We start from the raw sequence: 17,124 nt of genomic DNA on the forward strand, positions 1-17,124 counted from the left end.
TATATCTGGGTGTGTCCAGGCTGTAACTGATTTGATTGCTACTGAAAATACTATGGTCCTGATCATCCTTAACCCTGCTCATGGAATAGGGGTTCCATACTGACAGAGGCAAGCAGAGGGAATGTGAGAGAGAGTATGAGGCTACTGTCCCTTATCACCAACAGTTCAGCTCCTAAATTGGGATTATCATTCACAGAGATAAACGCAATTGTCCCTGAATCCAGCTCCAGACCCCTGGCTCAGAGGCTTTGCCTATGGGAAGAAGCAAACCATAGAATGAAGAGGTCTAATTCCTCCCCAAAAGGAACAGCTTTATTTGTAATTGAATGTAAAGAAGGCTTTACACCCTTGAAAGCAAAATGGGTCACCAACAGCTTTATTGGAATCACCTGCGAAAATTTGGTCTGGGTTGTCGCTCTTGCGGGTTCTGCTCAAACCCTCACAGTCTGTTCCGGAAATGTAGCCTCAACATGTGCTGGCAGTATTTCTGTCACTGTGAGAAGGATATAGGATTAAGTTGGATTAAGTGATCTTTCTTGAATGGATTGCCCAAGACAGATACCTAGTGAAAAAAAAAAAAAAACATGCTAGCTCTTTGTACATAAAATAAAATTCTAAAATACTTAAAAAATAAGAATGTGAAGAAGTTCAAAGCTAAAGGAGCTCTCTAAAAGAAAAAAAAATCATGGAGGCAACTGGTAGACTCAATAGAGATATGGGCTTAACTGTAGGCTGGTTATTTGCCCAGAGAGAAACTAAGAAAGAAGGAGGTGGGAAAAACCCTTCAGGTGTCATAATAACTTCAAACAGTAGTTTTGGAAAGTGTCTTCAAGGCAGCCCAAATTTGACTGCATTCACAGGTAAAGCAATAGAGCAATCATCTAATAATTGGTGAAGCTTAACTGCTGGATGTGGTCAAGGAGAGAGATTGTAAAAGAGAATCCTGAAAAACCTATTGTCTAACACTTCTGTGAGCATATCTAAGATTGCACTTCTTAAAAAGCAGTATGAAGTGTTTACACTTCAGGGATAAATAGTTTTTTTTCCTGAAATAATTCAGTCTGAAATTAAATAAGTAAACAAGCATAGAGAAGTTCAGATTTTCCCTTTGAAGTTTCCATATTTGAGTCTGCTAAAAAGAAGTGGTAATGGATTCGCAGGAGAAAAGCCATAACAAATTTATTTAATCATAATTTTAAATGACACAGTGGCCTTTAGATTGAAGATCCAAAGATAACTACCATTTTTATGCTTGGGTTTAATGAAGCATGGACAAAAAGGGTATGATTTAATACTAATAGACTGATGAGGAAACACAATAAGGCCTGTCCAGATTCTTCTTGGCCTCTCTCTGCATCATTCTTACCTTTCTGAAATGGGGGTCTTATGACCTACAATCAAACAAGATAGGTTAGATAATTTCTTTTTTTTTCTTTTTTTGTACCAGAGATTCAACTTAAGGATACCTAAGCACTAAGCCACATCCCCAGTCCTTTTGTATATTTTATTTAAAGACAGGGTTTTGCTGAGTTTCTTAGGACCTCACTAAGTTGCTAAGGCTGGCATCAAACTCTCAATCCTCCTGCCTCAGCCTCCTGAAGCACTGGGATTACAGGCATACACCACCATGTCCAGCCTAAATATTTCTTTATAGACAACTCATATACCAAAAGTGTGTGGGGCAGTCAGTAGTATTTTTAGATTTTATAACTGGCTTTGGGAGAAAAGGGTTTGGTTTCTGACTTGTATGGGGAAGAGGAATGCTGGTTTCTGTGACTTGTTTTGGAGGGAATGAGGGGTAAGAGATAGATAGGCAGAAAAAACTGAGAAATGTCAATGCTTCTAAAATTTGGGTTAACATATTTAAAATATATATATATATATATATATATATATATATATATATATATATTTATTTCTTAGTTGTAGTTGGACACAATACCTTATTTATTTATTTATTTTTATGTGGTGCTGAGGATTGAACCCATGGCCTCGCATGTGCTAGGCGAGCACTCTACCAGTAAGCCCCAGCCCCAGCCCTGGGTTAACATTTTCTGAGCCCCAAACCAAGCAAATAACATGCTCTGAAGGGGTGTAACTATTACCAAATATTTGTATAATAGATTATCTACAATTTTTGTTTTCAACAAAAATTTGTCATCATGAAAAGAAATAGAAAAGTATGATCCACACAGTGTAAAATAACAAACATAAAACAGGCAACAGAAACACTGACTGATCAGATGTCTGATTTGATAGATTAAAGACTACAAAGTAGCCATTATAATTATGTTCAAAAATACTACACGAAACTATGATTAAGTAAGTAAAAGAAAGTATGATAATAATGTCACATCAAATGCAGAATATCAATAAAAAATAGAAAAAGTGTAAAAGATCCAAAGGGAAATTCTGGTGTTGAAAAGTATAACAACTAAGATGAAAACTACTCTATGGGGATCAACAGTCAATTTGAACTGCCAGAAGAGGTAATGAACTTGAAGATATGTCAATGGAAATTATGCAATCAGAACAGAAAGAAAAAAAGAATAAGAAAAAATTTAAAAAGCCTCAGATACAGAAAGCTAAACAAGAAAAGGAACAAATAAAGAAGACTCACACTTTCTGATTTCAAACTTACTACAAAGCCAGGGTAATTGAGAAAATGTGGAAGTGGCACAAGGATAGATATATAGGTCATTGTTATAGAAAGGAAAGTCCACAAATTAACCCATACGTGTATGGTCAACTTATCTTTGAAAAGGATGCCTAGAACAATCAATGAAGACAGAATAGTATTTTTTTCAACAAATGGTTCTTAGCCAAAAGCAAATGATTAAAATTAAACCCTTGGATGGGCATGGTGGTGCAGGCCTGTAATCTCATTGGCTCCGGAGGCTAAAACAGGAAGATTGAGAGTTCAAAGCCAGCCTCAGCAACATAGCGAGGTGTTAACCAACTCAATGAGACCCTGACTCTAAATAAAATACAAAATAGGGCTGGGGATGTGACTCCATGGCTTAGAGACCCTGAGTTCAATCCGCACTAACCCCCCCCCCGCCCGCCAAATTAAATCCTTACTTCATACCATGTATAATAATGAACCCAAATGGGATCAAAGACCCAAGTGCAAAATCTTACGAGAAAACTTAGAGGTAAATCTGAATGACTTCAGATTTGACAATAGATTCTTAAGATATATGTTCAATGCAAGGGCTGTGAAAGCGCCAGTGTACTGTTTACCCAACACAAAGAAAGCTTGGAGGACTCAATGGAGAGGGTTTGGACATTTTATCACTCATATTCTCCTTGTCAGTGGCAGGCTGGGACAAAATGGATGGCTCACCATGCCTACAAGTAGAGGGAATATACAGAATAGGTTGTGTGCCCATTGTGAAGACAGATTTCTTCAGATGTTTTATGAGTATGTTCTTTAACTTTACAACCAAAGTCACTCTGCTTCCCTTGTCTGGGAGACAAGGGAAATACCCACTTTCCCTTCTCCTTCCTTCATTAGCACATTCATTGGAGTCCTTCCACTCCAGGAACAACAAGGCTTCTGGGTACTGACTGGTGTCTACAATATGAAACCCCAAACCACAAGCAACAAAAGGAAAATATGTAACTTGTATTTCGTTAAAACTAAAACCTTGCATGCTTCACAGGACCCTATCTAGAAAATGAAACGAAAGCTCACACTATGGGAAAAAATATTTGCAAATCGATCATTTGGTAAGGGAGTAGAATATGTAAAGACCTTTTATAACTCAATAACAAAATAACTCAAAAAGTTGGCCAAGGATATGAATAGACATTTATCCAAAGATATACAAATGACCAATAAACACAGGTAAAAATGCTTGACACTCTTAGTTATCAGGGAAATGTAAATCAAATCTGTAACTATAAAGCAGTTTCTACCACTAAGATAGTTTATAATAATTTAAAAACTCAGATAATAACAGGTATTTGTGAGGGCATGGAGAAGTAAGAGCTCATATATACTCTTGGTAAAAATGTAAATGCTGTGGTCACTTTGGAAAACAGTCTGTTTCTTAAATGGGTACACATAGAATTATCATGCATTCTAGCAATTATGCTTCTAGGTACATAACCAAGAAAAATATATGTCCACCAAAAAACTTTACAAGGATGTCTATAGCAGAACTACTCATGATACCTGAAATTGAAAGTAATTCACATGTTCATTACTTAGATGAGTGGATAAATACAATGTTTTATGTCCATACAATGCATAACATACTCAACCATAAAAATAAGCAAGTACTGATACACACAAAAACATTACTGAATCTTAGAAACATCATAAGTGAATCTAAAAACAGAAGGCCACATATTACATGATTTCATTTTTTCATTTTAATGAAATATCTAGAATAGTTAACTCCATAGAAACAAAGGAGATTAGTGGTTGCTTAGGGCTTGGTGGTATCAGGGAGCTAAGGAGATGATAGTTAAAGGGCACAGAATTTCTTTTTGAGATGATGAAATGTTCTAAAATTGACTGTGGTGATGTTTGCTCATATCTCTGAGTATATATGCACATATATATATATTGATTCAGTTGCATTGCATCCTGGATTATTTTGGCAGGGCTGACATAACAAAGTTCTATTCCTATTTCTATTCTGACTTGAATAGAATTGATCCCTGAATTTTCTTATTTTGTAATGTATATGTTGATAATCATATGTATATATATGTGTGTGTGTGTATATATATATATATATATATATATATATATATATATATATATATATATAATTGTACATATATTTTATGTGCATTTTCTCCTTTCCTTCATCAGTTTTTTGACAAATATTTCATACTGGTTTTTAAAATCGATTATGTGGTCTGCTCAGTTTTTCCTTATTTTCTATTTCAATACATTTGTGCTTTCAATATTTTTTTCATCATACTTTTTAAGCTTAACTATGTGCTTTTCTTTTTTTAATATTTATTTTTCATTTTTCGGAGGACACAACATCTTTATTTGATTTTTATGTGGTGTTGAGGATCGAACCCAGCGCCCCGCACAGGCCAGGCGAGCACGTCACCGCCTGAGCCACATCCCCAGCCCCAATTAGTTGCTTTTCTAATTTCTACATTGAATGCTTAACTTTAAATCCATTTAATATATGAAACAATGAATTTAAACTACTGATTTTCTCTATCATTTTAGCTATATCTCCCAAATTTTAATATGTTCTTTTCTTGAAATTTACTTTTAAGTACTTAGATTTCTTTTATGATTTCTCTTCTGTCTTAAATCCTTAGTCCTCAATATTTACAAAGTCCACCACTTTAAAAAATTTCTGCAATTTTTTAACCCTGAAAATATCTGTCATTTTATTATATATGGCTCACAGGTGCATCTAATATAACAGAACTGGAAATGATGTGAATTAGATTTAATCTATTAGTAATTCTCTGTGGCCATAGACAGAATACTTCTGTTTGCCTTAATATTCCTACTGGTTTAACTGGGACAGTAATAAAATATAACCTTCTTTTCTTCACAATAATCTCAAACAATCAAATCTATCTGGCAACCATACTGACTGTCAGTGCACAGAAGCAATAATACACTGCTCATAACTCCAGAAAGTAAATATCTCTGGAAGCATCCTAAAAGGAAAACTGTTTTAAATTCTGGTGGGACCTGGGTCTAACCTTGAGGAAAATAATTTCCAAAGAACTCTGGACTGAGCCAGTTCTTAGGGTTTTAGGAGGCACTGTAAAGCCATTGTAGAGGGATAGTACTACTTTTGTTTTTTTAAGAAGATTTTTCTTTGTTATTTTGAATGTAATTGCATCATGGGAGAAGTAAGATACCAATTCCTAATCCTTTTTAAAGATTTCTTTTGTACCATAGTGTTTGGTCTATTTTTGTAATTATAATTAATTCATAATTACAAATGGATGATAATCTCTGTTGCTTTCATTCTCTCTCTTTGTGAATGTATCTAAACTGCACTGTTAAAGTTTCAAACCTTCTATATACTTACTTTTATCTGCTTGATCTACCAATTTATGATAGAATAATGTTCAATGCTCATTTAATACAGGATTTATCATTTTCCTTGTAATAGTTAGGTTTTGCTCTATGTGTTTTGAGAATATATTATTCAGGCATTTAAGTCCACAATTAATGATATTGCTTGGCTATATTTCTGTACTGATTCTTTACTTTAATGCAATGTTCCTATTTATTCTTAACAATTTTTGTTCTTGTTTTTGAAATCTGTTTTACTAATGTGACTACAAAAGTAATCATTTGTTCCATACTTTTCTGGTATTGAACAAAGGGGTAAGCTTTTACCCATCTCTTTATTTTGAATTTTCCTCTATGTTTTTGTTTTACATGTTTCTATTATATGAAGTATAGAGGTGGTTGTTTTTTTTAACTTTCACTCTGTCTTCATTTTTGCTGTAAAGATGAAGTTAATATAGGGAAGGATACGTTTTGCTCATGCTTCTCATGATCCAGTGCTTATTTTGACATTCTAAATTATTGCATCTGTGTTTTTCTAGTTTCTTTAACATTTTGACATACAAGCTTAATTATTTCATTTTTTTCACACTGTCTGAAATCATTTACTAATTTTATTTTGTCCCAAACATAACAAAGATTTTATCCTGTTCCTACCACCCAGAAAATAACACTCATCTTATTATTGTTGTCTAGAGATTTAGATTTACCATTTGCAAGAAAGATAACTTTTATAGAAAATAACAAATCATACTTTTGTGTTTCATTGTTATTTCTTTTAACTTACTGTTTCTTTCACCATTTACTTTTTTTCTTCCCAATGAATACTCTTACGTGTTTCTTTTAATATTCATCTATGGGAAGTAAGCTTTCTTTCTTTCTTTTTTTCAAAAATATTTATTTATTTATTTATTTTTAGTTTTTGGTGGGCACAATATCTTTATTTTATTTATATGTGGTGCTGAGAATCGAACCCAGTGCCTCACACATGCTAGGCAAGCGCGCTACCACTTGAGCCACATCCCCAGCCCCAGTAAGCTTTCTTAATCTTTGTATATCTGAAATTTTTTAATTGCCATCTTATACCTCAATTAATATGGGTATAAAGTTTTAGGTTTATAGTTAATTTTTTTCCCACATGTGAAAATATGGTCTTCCACTGACTTCTGCCATTTTTTGGAGATGTGAATTCTGCTGTCAGTCTATTATTCTCTACTAGTCATTCTTTCATTTTTAATCTGTTATTTCATAATACTTATTCTTACTTATTTTTTAGTGTCTCTAATATGTATTTTTTATGGATTAAATTTATTTACCTAACATGTTCCTTAGAAAGCACTTTAGATTTGAGGATTCTTCTCTTCTTTCAACTTTAACTTGGAGGTTATTCTCTCCTCTCTATAGGTCTACATAGAATCCCTAAGCCAAAGATCCCAATGCTTCCCCACTACCAAATTCCTTCCAATGGGTCTTGGATAGCTATATAGCCTATCATCGAAACATCTCAATATCCTCAGACTCTTCTCTGTACTTTTCCTTTACATATTCATGTAATCTCATTCCATTCTTGTGTTTCCATTTATAATCTCATATTTTTTAAATGTAAATTTTTATTTCATGGATCACTTTGGATATCAAGACCATCCTTATTTAGTATTATGGTCAGTCTGTTCTAGTTTATTAAGTTCTGTTGGATTGAATTTGTTTTGATTTGAAAAAAACAAAACCAAACAAAATCCTTTGTTGGCTTTCTTACCATAAATTGGATTTGCACATTATCTAAATTTGGTTTGCAGACATGTCTTTAAGCACTTTGTACTCCTTTCTTATTTGCTTGCTCCTTCCTTCCACCTGGGCCCTAGACCCTTGGTGCAGGATCAATTCAGGGCTTTTTCCCTGGTGATGTTAGTGATGTGGCAAATACAGTCTCCAGGCTGGCTGTCAGCTTGGACTACTCTCTGATTTCCAGGCTAAGTCAGCCTCCTCTCTCTCATTAACTTCAGGCACAGCTGTGTTTTTCAGCCTCTTTTTGGAGTTGGGGAGGTATTTCCCAGCGCTTTGCTTTAATTGATGAGCCTGGCTCTATTTCCTTATTTTACATGGAGTGATTTTAGTCCCTTTACTTTATAGAATGTGAGCTGTCAATCATCATTGTGTGTTTCTAGTCTCACAGCCCAGCAGGCCTATCAGCACTGTGGCCTTAGTACTATTCACCACTGTATATTTCTGTTCAATTTCTGATCTATGAAGATATGAATTTTGCTTGCAAGGGCTGATAGGGCTATTTTTAGCTGTTACAGTTTACCAATCGTGCAACATATTAGAGCAAATGGAGTGCCTTACAATATGAGCTTGCTTCCACATCTTGTCCCCAAATTTCCTTTTCACTCTTGAAATTCTCTGTTTAGGCAATGCCCTTTGCAGAGAGCCTCCCTTGGTCACCCTTAGTCCACTCCACTGCCTGCGAAAGTAGATAATTTCCTCTTTATTGGCTTTTCTGTACATGGTAAGATATTTACTATTAAATTCCACTTGTAGTAACTGCCATGTCACCAGTCATCAGAAATAAAGTACTGATATGATGAGCAATCCTCAAATTTCAGAATGTAGTTTATTTTGTTTATTACAATCTGCTTTAAGCATTTATATGTCTGTAGCATTTGGTAGTGAAATGCTCCCAGATCGCTTTGATCCTTTTCAGGTTCCCATTCTTTGACTTTGGTATGTTTTAACTTTTGAAAACCCAGCACCTGGCAATCTTCTTTGGAAGCCTGCCCTTGGGCTATTGAGGCTCTGCCTGCACATCTGGGAGCTTATGTATACTTGTTAGCCCATGGCTGCCCTCAACCAACAATTAATGACTATGGGAATACGAAAGCTCAGCTCACTTGCTTTCGGCAACAACTCTGAGGCATACTTGACACTATGCAGTTTCCTTGCAGGATAAGGTTCGAGCTATCCTCAATAGGATTTTGCCTGAAATTGTACCCTTGCTTGGTTTCTTCTTTCTGAACTTTTTTCTCCCACTCTTGTGATGGTTTCTCCTAGGAAAATTTCCTTAATGAAATACTGCATATGAATCCTCACCTTAGGGTCCACTTTTGAGGATCTTTACCTAATATGCCAACATTTGGTAAAGCCCAATAGATAAAGGCAGATGGAGGAAAAATTAGCTACTTCTCTATTTTACCTTTGTTTTATTTATTTATATGTGGTGCTGAGAATTGAACCCAGTGCCTCTCATGTGCTAGGTGAGTGCTCTACCACTGAGCCACAACCCCAGCCCAGCTAATTATCTTTATAGTGATACATCCAAATGTCTTCACCCCCAACACATCTATTCTAGTATATTGTCTGTTCTTTCTTTCCATGTTCCTTGTCTTTTTCCTTGGGATTTTTCTCTCCCTCCCTTAAATACAGGGTCTATTTTGGCCTCCCATTCCCTCTTCTTAAGATCTCCTTTCTCATTGGGCACAGTGGCACATGCCTGTATTCCTAGCTACTTAGGAGGCTGAGGCAGGATTATTATAAATTCAAGGGTAGTCTCAGAACTTAGTAAGACCATTTATTAAAAAAAATTTTAAAAGTAATAAAACAGCTTGCAATATATCTCAGTGGAAGAGCAACCCTGGGTTCAATCACTCATAACACACACACACACACACACACACACACACACACACACACACAAATCTCCTTTCTCTTCTCACTTTTCCTGAGGCTAATGATGAGCCCTAGTTCACAGGAACATATCTCTCAACTATTTTCCTTGTTTATATTAATCTTTGCACCTTACATAGATGCTCCTTGGTTCATGATGAGGCAAAGTCCCTTTCATCGTAAATTGAAAATATTGTATATTGAAAATGTACGTATTACAACTAACCTACCACATGTTCTAGCATAGCAACATGGCACAATGTAGAGTGTCAATTGTTTCCCTTTGTGAGCTGAGGATGCAAAAATAAAGAAGTTAATCTGCCTTCAAAAAGGTAACAGTCTGGCACATGGGGAAAATATACCAAAAATATATTACAATACACAGTCCTAAAATACCAGGTACTCAGTCTGGCACATGGGGAAAATATACCAAATATACCTTTGTGGTGGTGGAACTGACTGGGAGCTGTGGTCACTACTGCCACTCAGAAATGTGAGACAGGAACATATCACATAAGAAGATCCAAATTCCAAACTTAAAATTTCTACTCAAAGGGTATTACTTTTGCATCATTGTGTAGTAGAAAAATTGTTAAGTTAAACCATCATTAAGTGGGGAACCATGTGTATACTAACAAATTTGTAATGAGACTTTGAATAGAGTAATAGAAGGAGCCGTGGAGTTTCCTTTCACTGTGGGGGCTTGAATGTCCCTGGAGTGCCTGATATTTTAGGACTGTGTATTGTAATATATTTTTGGTATATTTTCCCCATGTGCCAGACTGTTACCTTTTTTTTAAGAGAGAGAGAGAGAGAGAGAGAGAGAGAATTTTTAATATTTATTTTTTAGTTTTCAGCGGACATAACATCTTTGTTTGTATGTGGTGCTGAGGATCGAACCCGGGCAGCACGCATGCCAGGCGAGCGTGCTACCGCTTGAGCCACATCCCCAGCCCCAGACTGTTACCTTTTTGAAGGCAGATTAACTTCTTTATTTTTGCATCCTCAGCTCCTAGAAAAAGTGCTTAGGTTAGTAGTTTTCAAATTGTGGTTTGAAGATCACTGAGCTCACAATTACCTCCAGAGAGGGCAACACCAGCTGTTCAAATTGAGAATGCTGGTTCCTACCCCAGATACACTGAAGCAGAATCTTAGGGGCAAGGCCTAGAGTCTGCATTTTAAACAAAACCATCAGGGAATTCTTATCCCATTTGAAAATTTGTGACTTAGATTTTAGGTCCCTCAATAAATATTTGTTGGCTTAAATGCACTTGCTTACTTGAATAATAAATGCAGAAAATGAAACATATTACAAATGTTTGATTATTGAAGATTATATAAGACTAAGATTAGATAAGACTTTTAAAATTATAATAGATCTGTAAACATCCTACCCTCCTGAGTGATAGAAATTTAAATAGGTAACTTCTATCATACAGACCAACTTAAAACAAAATCATGGAAGGAGGCACTAGTCAATTATCTATAGATAGATGCTAAAGCTAAATGTTTGGGTCAGCAGTCATTAGTTAATACCCTTTACCCCATATAACTAGTCCTTGGTTTTTCATTTTGTATCTTATTGTAGAAAAATACCCTTAATTACAGAAATTAGATGGACTCTGGTATCTGTTGATGTTAGCAGAATTTAGTCTTAGCAAATCCCAGTCTGAGCTCACCAAAATTGATAAGCAATCTTTGAGGTTGTTACTGAAGGTTGCAGCAATGACCTGTTTCCATGGAAACAGACGCCAGCTTGCTGAAAACAGGAAAGAACTTTAGCATTAATTACTGTTTCAATTTGAATTCAATTGATTTCAGAGTAAATCTGGAGACAACTTGGCAGTATTATTGCAAAAGTGCTGTAGGCATGCCCTGAACTATATTAAAACAGCTTAACAAATATAACAAGGTACTGTGGGCATGAGAGAATGAGAGCTCAACTATTGAAATAAGCACAAAAGTATGTACAGTACCAAAGTCAAATTTTTTTTGAACTCTATGGATGAATGGGTAAATTTTTTTTTTCTTTTTGATGGTTCTGGGGATTAGAGCCCAGAGCTTATGTGCATGGTAGGCAAGCACTCTACCAATGAGCTACATCCCCAACCCTAGTGCATTGCTCATAATGAATCTATATTTACCTTGACAAACCCAATTCAGTTTAAGTTTTTCTTATGTCTCTTCCACCAACACTGAGGAAGAAAATGCAAAAAGATGTAAAGGGAAAAGAAATCTAATTTTGGAGAGTTCTATGTATGATTCTATGCAGTTTGAGGGTGAGAATGCTGGGTTCCTTAAATTTTTTGGATGACTTAGATTTATTCCTTGATCCCATGTGTGTGTGTGTGTGTGTGTGTGTGTGTGTGTGTGTGTGAGTGTGTGTGTGAATACTGACATCTCAGGTATCTCTTATCAATCAGATTTAGCTCAGGCTGGAAATGGCTAGGACTAAATTTTTCTCACACCAACAGATATGAGAGTCCAACTAATTTCTAGAATCATTGCAGAATATATATATATATATATATATATATATATATATATATATATATATATATTCAAGAGTTCCTATTTTCAAAGACCTTGGGAAGCATTATATATTAGAAAATTATTCAGCCTGGAATGTAATAGGATGGGATTAGTTGGAAGTTGGCTCAGAGCTAGACGTGAACACAATGAATAATTGGTGAGAAGTCAGGATAAGGAATCCAAAGAAGAGAGGAAAAAATAGCAAATTTTGCCAAAAGCAAATTTTTCTATTTAACTATTTCACTGAGACTATAAAATAATATATTTGTGTGTATATGCACATATATGTGCTCTACATATATGTATAACTTAAAAAATTCTAGGAAGAAAGGGGAGGGAGATTTTGGCTACAAACAGTCTATCACCTGGGACTTTAAGAATGTCAAATTTCTCTCTAAAGAGGTTTATTTTTCTTGGTCACTGTGTATAGCAGTGAATCTTGACAAAGTCAAAATCCAAATGTTGCAAAAGAAAAAGTCTTTAAGGGTGAGAATTCTGTAGTAAGATATAACCTGCAGAAGAAGGACTTTGTTAAGAGCCTATCTAGATTTTTTCTATTCCATTTACTGATTCTCTGAGAACATCTCTTAGCTTCTGTGTGCTTTAAATAGGTAACATTGAGACCTTCTTTCTTGTACTATCTTTATGATTTTGGAACTGTTTCTTTTGTGTAGAAAGCCAGAGATTCCTGGAAGTTCCCATACTATATCAATACCTTACTCATGTGGGGCTATGAAAATGCAGATCCCTTTTCTTAGAATGGCACAGCTTTAATTTTAATATTCCAAAGTCACTGTAAGATCAGGCTGAGGCTGAAACTTTGTCTGAAATCTTAACCCTTTCTTGGCTTTTCCTTGTCCTATGTGGAAGCTAGTGTCTGAAATGACTGCCAATAATCCTTGTCCTTTAATGTTAGTCACCTTTCTGTCATTATGACCAAAAGACCTGACAAAAACAACTTAGAGGAGGAAAGTTTATTTGGATTTGTGGTTTCAAAGGTTCAGTCCATGGTTGGCCAGCTTTATTGCTCCAGGCCTGAGGTAAGTTAGATGTTATAGTTTATATTTGAGGTGTCCCCAAAAGCTCATGTGTGAAATAATGCCAGAATGTTCAGAGGTGGAATGATTAGTTTATGAGAGGTCTAACCTAATCAGTGGATTAATCCACTGATATGGATTAACTATGTCTAAGCAGGTAGAGCATGATTGGAAGAAATAGGTCACTGGGGGAATGTCTTTGGGGTTTATATTTTGTCCCTGTTGAGTGGAGCTCTCTCTCTCTCTCTCTGCTTCCTGGTTACCATGCCCTGAATTGCTTTCTTCTGCCATGCCCTTCCATTATGATATTCTGCCTCACTTCAGGTCCAGAGGTATGCACTCAGCCAACCATGGCTTGAACCTCTGAAATTGTGAGCCTAAATAAAAACTATTACTCCCCTAAGTTATTTTTGTCATGTCTTTTGGTCACAGTGATGCAAAGCTGACAAAAACATCAGAGCCTCATGGCAAAAGAGCATGGTAGGAGAAAGCTACTGAACTCATGGTAGTTGGGGAGCAGAGACAAAGAAGAAGAAGCCAGGGGGACAAGATATAATCCCCAAGGGCATGCTCCAAGTCATCTACTTCCTCTAGCCATACCCCACTTGACTAGTTACTACACAATACAGTAGTCCTTTCAAATCATTAATCCATCAAGTGGATTAATCCACTGATTAGATTGTAGCTCTCATAATCGAATCATTCGTCACTGAACATTTCTGCATTTTAGCACAGGAGCTTTGGGGGAATACCCCATATCTAAACCATGACATCTCCAGATTTTCATTCCCTTATGTAGTCCTTTCCCACATTGAATAGGGCTAAACTTGTGAATTTTAGAAACAAAAGAGTTTGACTTCCAAGGCTAGATCATAAAAGTTATTGTGGCTTCCACCTTACTCTCTCTTTTGTTGTTTGTTTTTCTGTAGGAAGTCATTTGCCATATGAGGCAGACATTCAAGTTCTATGAAGAGATCTATGTGGCAAGGAACTGAGCCCTCTCACCAATAACCAGCATAAACTTACTATTCATGCAAGAGAGTCATCTTGGAAATTGATCTTCCAGCCTCAGTCAAGACTTCAGATGAGGGGCTGGCATTGCAGCTTAGTGGTAGAGCATTTGCCTAGCATGTATATAAGGCACTGGGTTTGATTCTCAGCACTACACATAAATAAATAAATAAATAAAGATCCATCAACAACTAAAAAATGTGTTGTTTTTTTTTTGGAAGACTTCAGATGACTGATCCCTGGCTGACATCGTGACTACAACCTCATGAAATACCCTGAGTCTGAACCACCCAGTTAAACTGGTGTGCGTGTGTGTGTGTGTGTGTGTGTGTGTGTGTAAAATTTTTGCAGAGCTTCATATTGAACCCAGGTCCTCATGCATACTAGGTAAGCATTCTACTGCTGAGCTACATCCCCAAGTCCTTGTTATTAAGTTACCAAGTTCTGAGCTATTTTTAATGTAGCAATAGACAACTGATTAACTGAGAAGATGAGGCAACTCTGGACTTCAGACTCCAGTTAATAATAAGAATACAATAGCCTCACTCCTTCTCCTTCTCCCCTGGTACTATGTGCTTAATAAGCAACAGTCACCTGAATCTCATTTGAGGGCCTGATTCTGGTGAACCCAACCTAACACATTTGGATATTAATATCAGCTCTGCTGTCTATTAGCTGTGGAACATAGGGCAAATCACTAACATCTCTATTGTTCCTCACTAAAATGTGGATAAGAATAGTATTGACCACTTAGAGTTTTGTGAAGGTTGAAGGGGTCACTACTCATAAAATTCATAGCATAGTACCTAGTACAGTGCTGTAATAGATAAATGTTAATAATTATCAAGAGAGTAGTGTAGGATGGCACTTGTCAGCTTCCAAGTTCTAACCAAGTGGAATTTTTATATGGCCTCTGTGGTCCCAAGGGTCCATCTTGTTAGCTTTTTAACAAACAGATATATTAACAGGAGGCTGTGTATGCTTCATCCCAATATGGAGAAAAAAAGCAAGGCACAAGTTCTCTTGTGGTAGGTCAATAGTGTCATCTTTATAAATGAAACTCAGACCACTGCATTATTGAGATAAGATCTGCCATTTTACCTTAAGTAAACAAACCTCACTGCCTGATCCATCACTGTTCCTATCACATAGGAGGTGGGGATCTGAAGTGGCTATTTTAACAGTTAAATAACAATGTTTTTCTGTTGGAAATGGAAGGCTAGATACTGCCTTCCTCCCTTAGCTTTTTAAATCCAGGAAAAAGTGTGTAAGGCAATGCCCCAATTAAGCATCTTTATAAACGAAGATTCTTTTCTTCTAGTAGGACTGGTTCAAAAAATTATTCATGTAATATTAACATATGCATATGAATAGATACCAGGCAATTATAATAGACTGTAGAAAAAGATTATCATGTTCTGACAATGAGGATATAATGAAGAAAAATCAGAATTCTTCAAGCTGAACAGGAGTGGAAGATGAGGGGCCTCTGGACTTCAGACTCCAGTTAGAGAATAAGAAAAAATTCTGCCTTAATGAGGGGTGAAGGGAAAAGTCTTGGCTACAAAGCTACCAGATGAAATGGCTTTCCGACAGGGACCCTTAGAAGTTCTCTCAGGGTTTTACATTCCCTCTGTTATGGCTGAGAAAAACACCTCAGGAACCCCAAGGGCATTTGGGAGAATGTCCTCTACTGAATTTCATTTTAATTTTCATAGTCTAATTTGTATTTGCAGCTATGAAGATTTGTCAATTAGTTCTTGTGTGGCAAAGCACTAGGAGAAGTTGAAGATAGGAGGTGGTAATGGGAAGCATGATTGGAGAGATGGCCAAATACCATCTTGATCCTTGACAGTTTGTGGTCCATCACAATTTGCTGTATTTCCAGAATTCTCTGAGGAATATTCTGATGGTTATGTTATTTACTCAGAACCTATGGAATTTGTGATTAAGGCAAGCCATGCAACTGGCAAGTGACACCACAAGAGATGCTCCTTTTGTATAAGTAAGAGTTCTACCAATAGTCATAGGAATGGTTCAATGGACTTTAAACAAGTGACCTTCATTCAATTGAGAACAAAAGCTACAGAGAAAGCTTTCCTGAAGATCCTCAGTCAGCTCAAAACTTATTCTTTTAACCATTTTTACTTATTATGATGAATTAACCACAGTGTGTTCAGCATTGACTTTCAAAGCATTTGTTAAATTTTTGCCTCTGAGCAATGTACACAGAGTGGGTTAACTGGGCACTCTCACACTGTTGGTAGTTAGACAAATGACTACACTGTTTTAGTAGATAATTTAGGAATATGTATTAACATTCAAAATGTGTGGCATCAGGGTCCTTGCACAAAAGAGATGACACTTTCCAACTAGGTAATTAGGGGCATGCAATCAAGGACTTAGGAAAAGAAACATGAGGTGATGCAGTAGCAGAAGTTGGTCAGAGCAGGAAGTCATTTCTACCTTAGGACTGAGGGGACAAAAGGAGGAAGTGGTTAACAGAACTTGCAGCTATATGAAATGGGCCACCCACTAGGAGCTGTGGCCTTTGAGAAAACCAAGTTACGTTACTATACTGTCAGGGAAGGTACTGAGAGAAACAAATATCCCAAACATTCTTGTCTTCCAGTCCCTTCTCCATGTCTCCCCCTAGCAAAATCCAAACAGAAGCCAGAGGCAAGGGAGCCCAAGGTTATAGTTCATATAAGTCATTCTCCTTGGGCAAGGAACAGGGTGCTGTAGGATAGACAGTGGGTCTGCAGGGACAAACAGAAACTATCTAGCCCATGTACATGCCTTTAGGCTCAGCAATTCTATTTTTACAATTCTTTCAATATTGACAGTTCTATCAATGATCAAAGATAATCA

The sequence above is a fragment of the Callospermophilus lateralis genome, chromosome X, assembly GCF_048772815.1.
Source record: "Callospermophilus lateralis isolate mCalLat2 chromosome X, mCalLat2.hap1, whole genome shotgun sequence".
NCBI lineage: Eukaryota > Metazoa > Chordata > Mammalia > Rodentia > Sciuridae > Callospermophilus > Callospermophilus lateralis.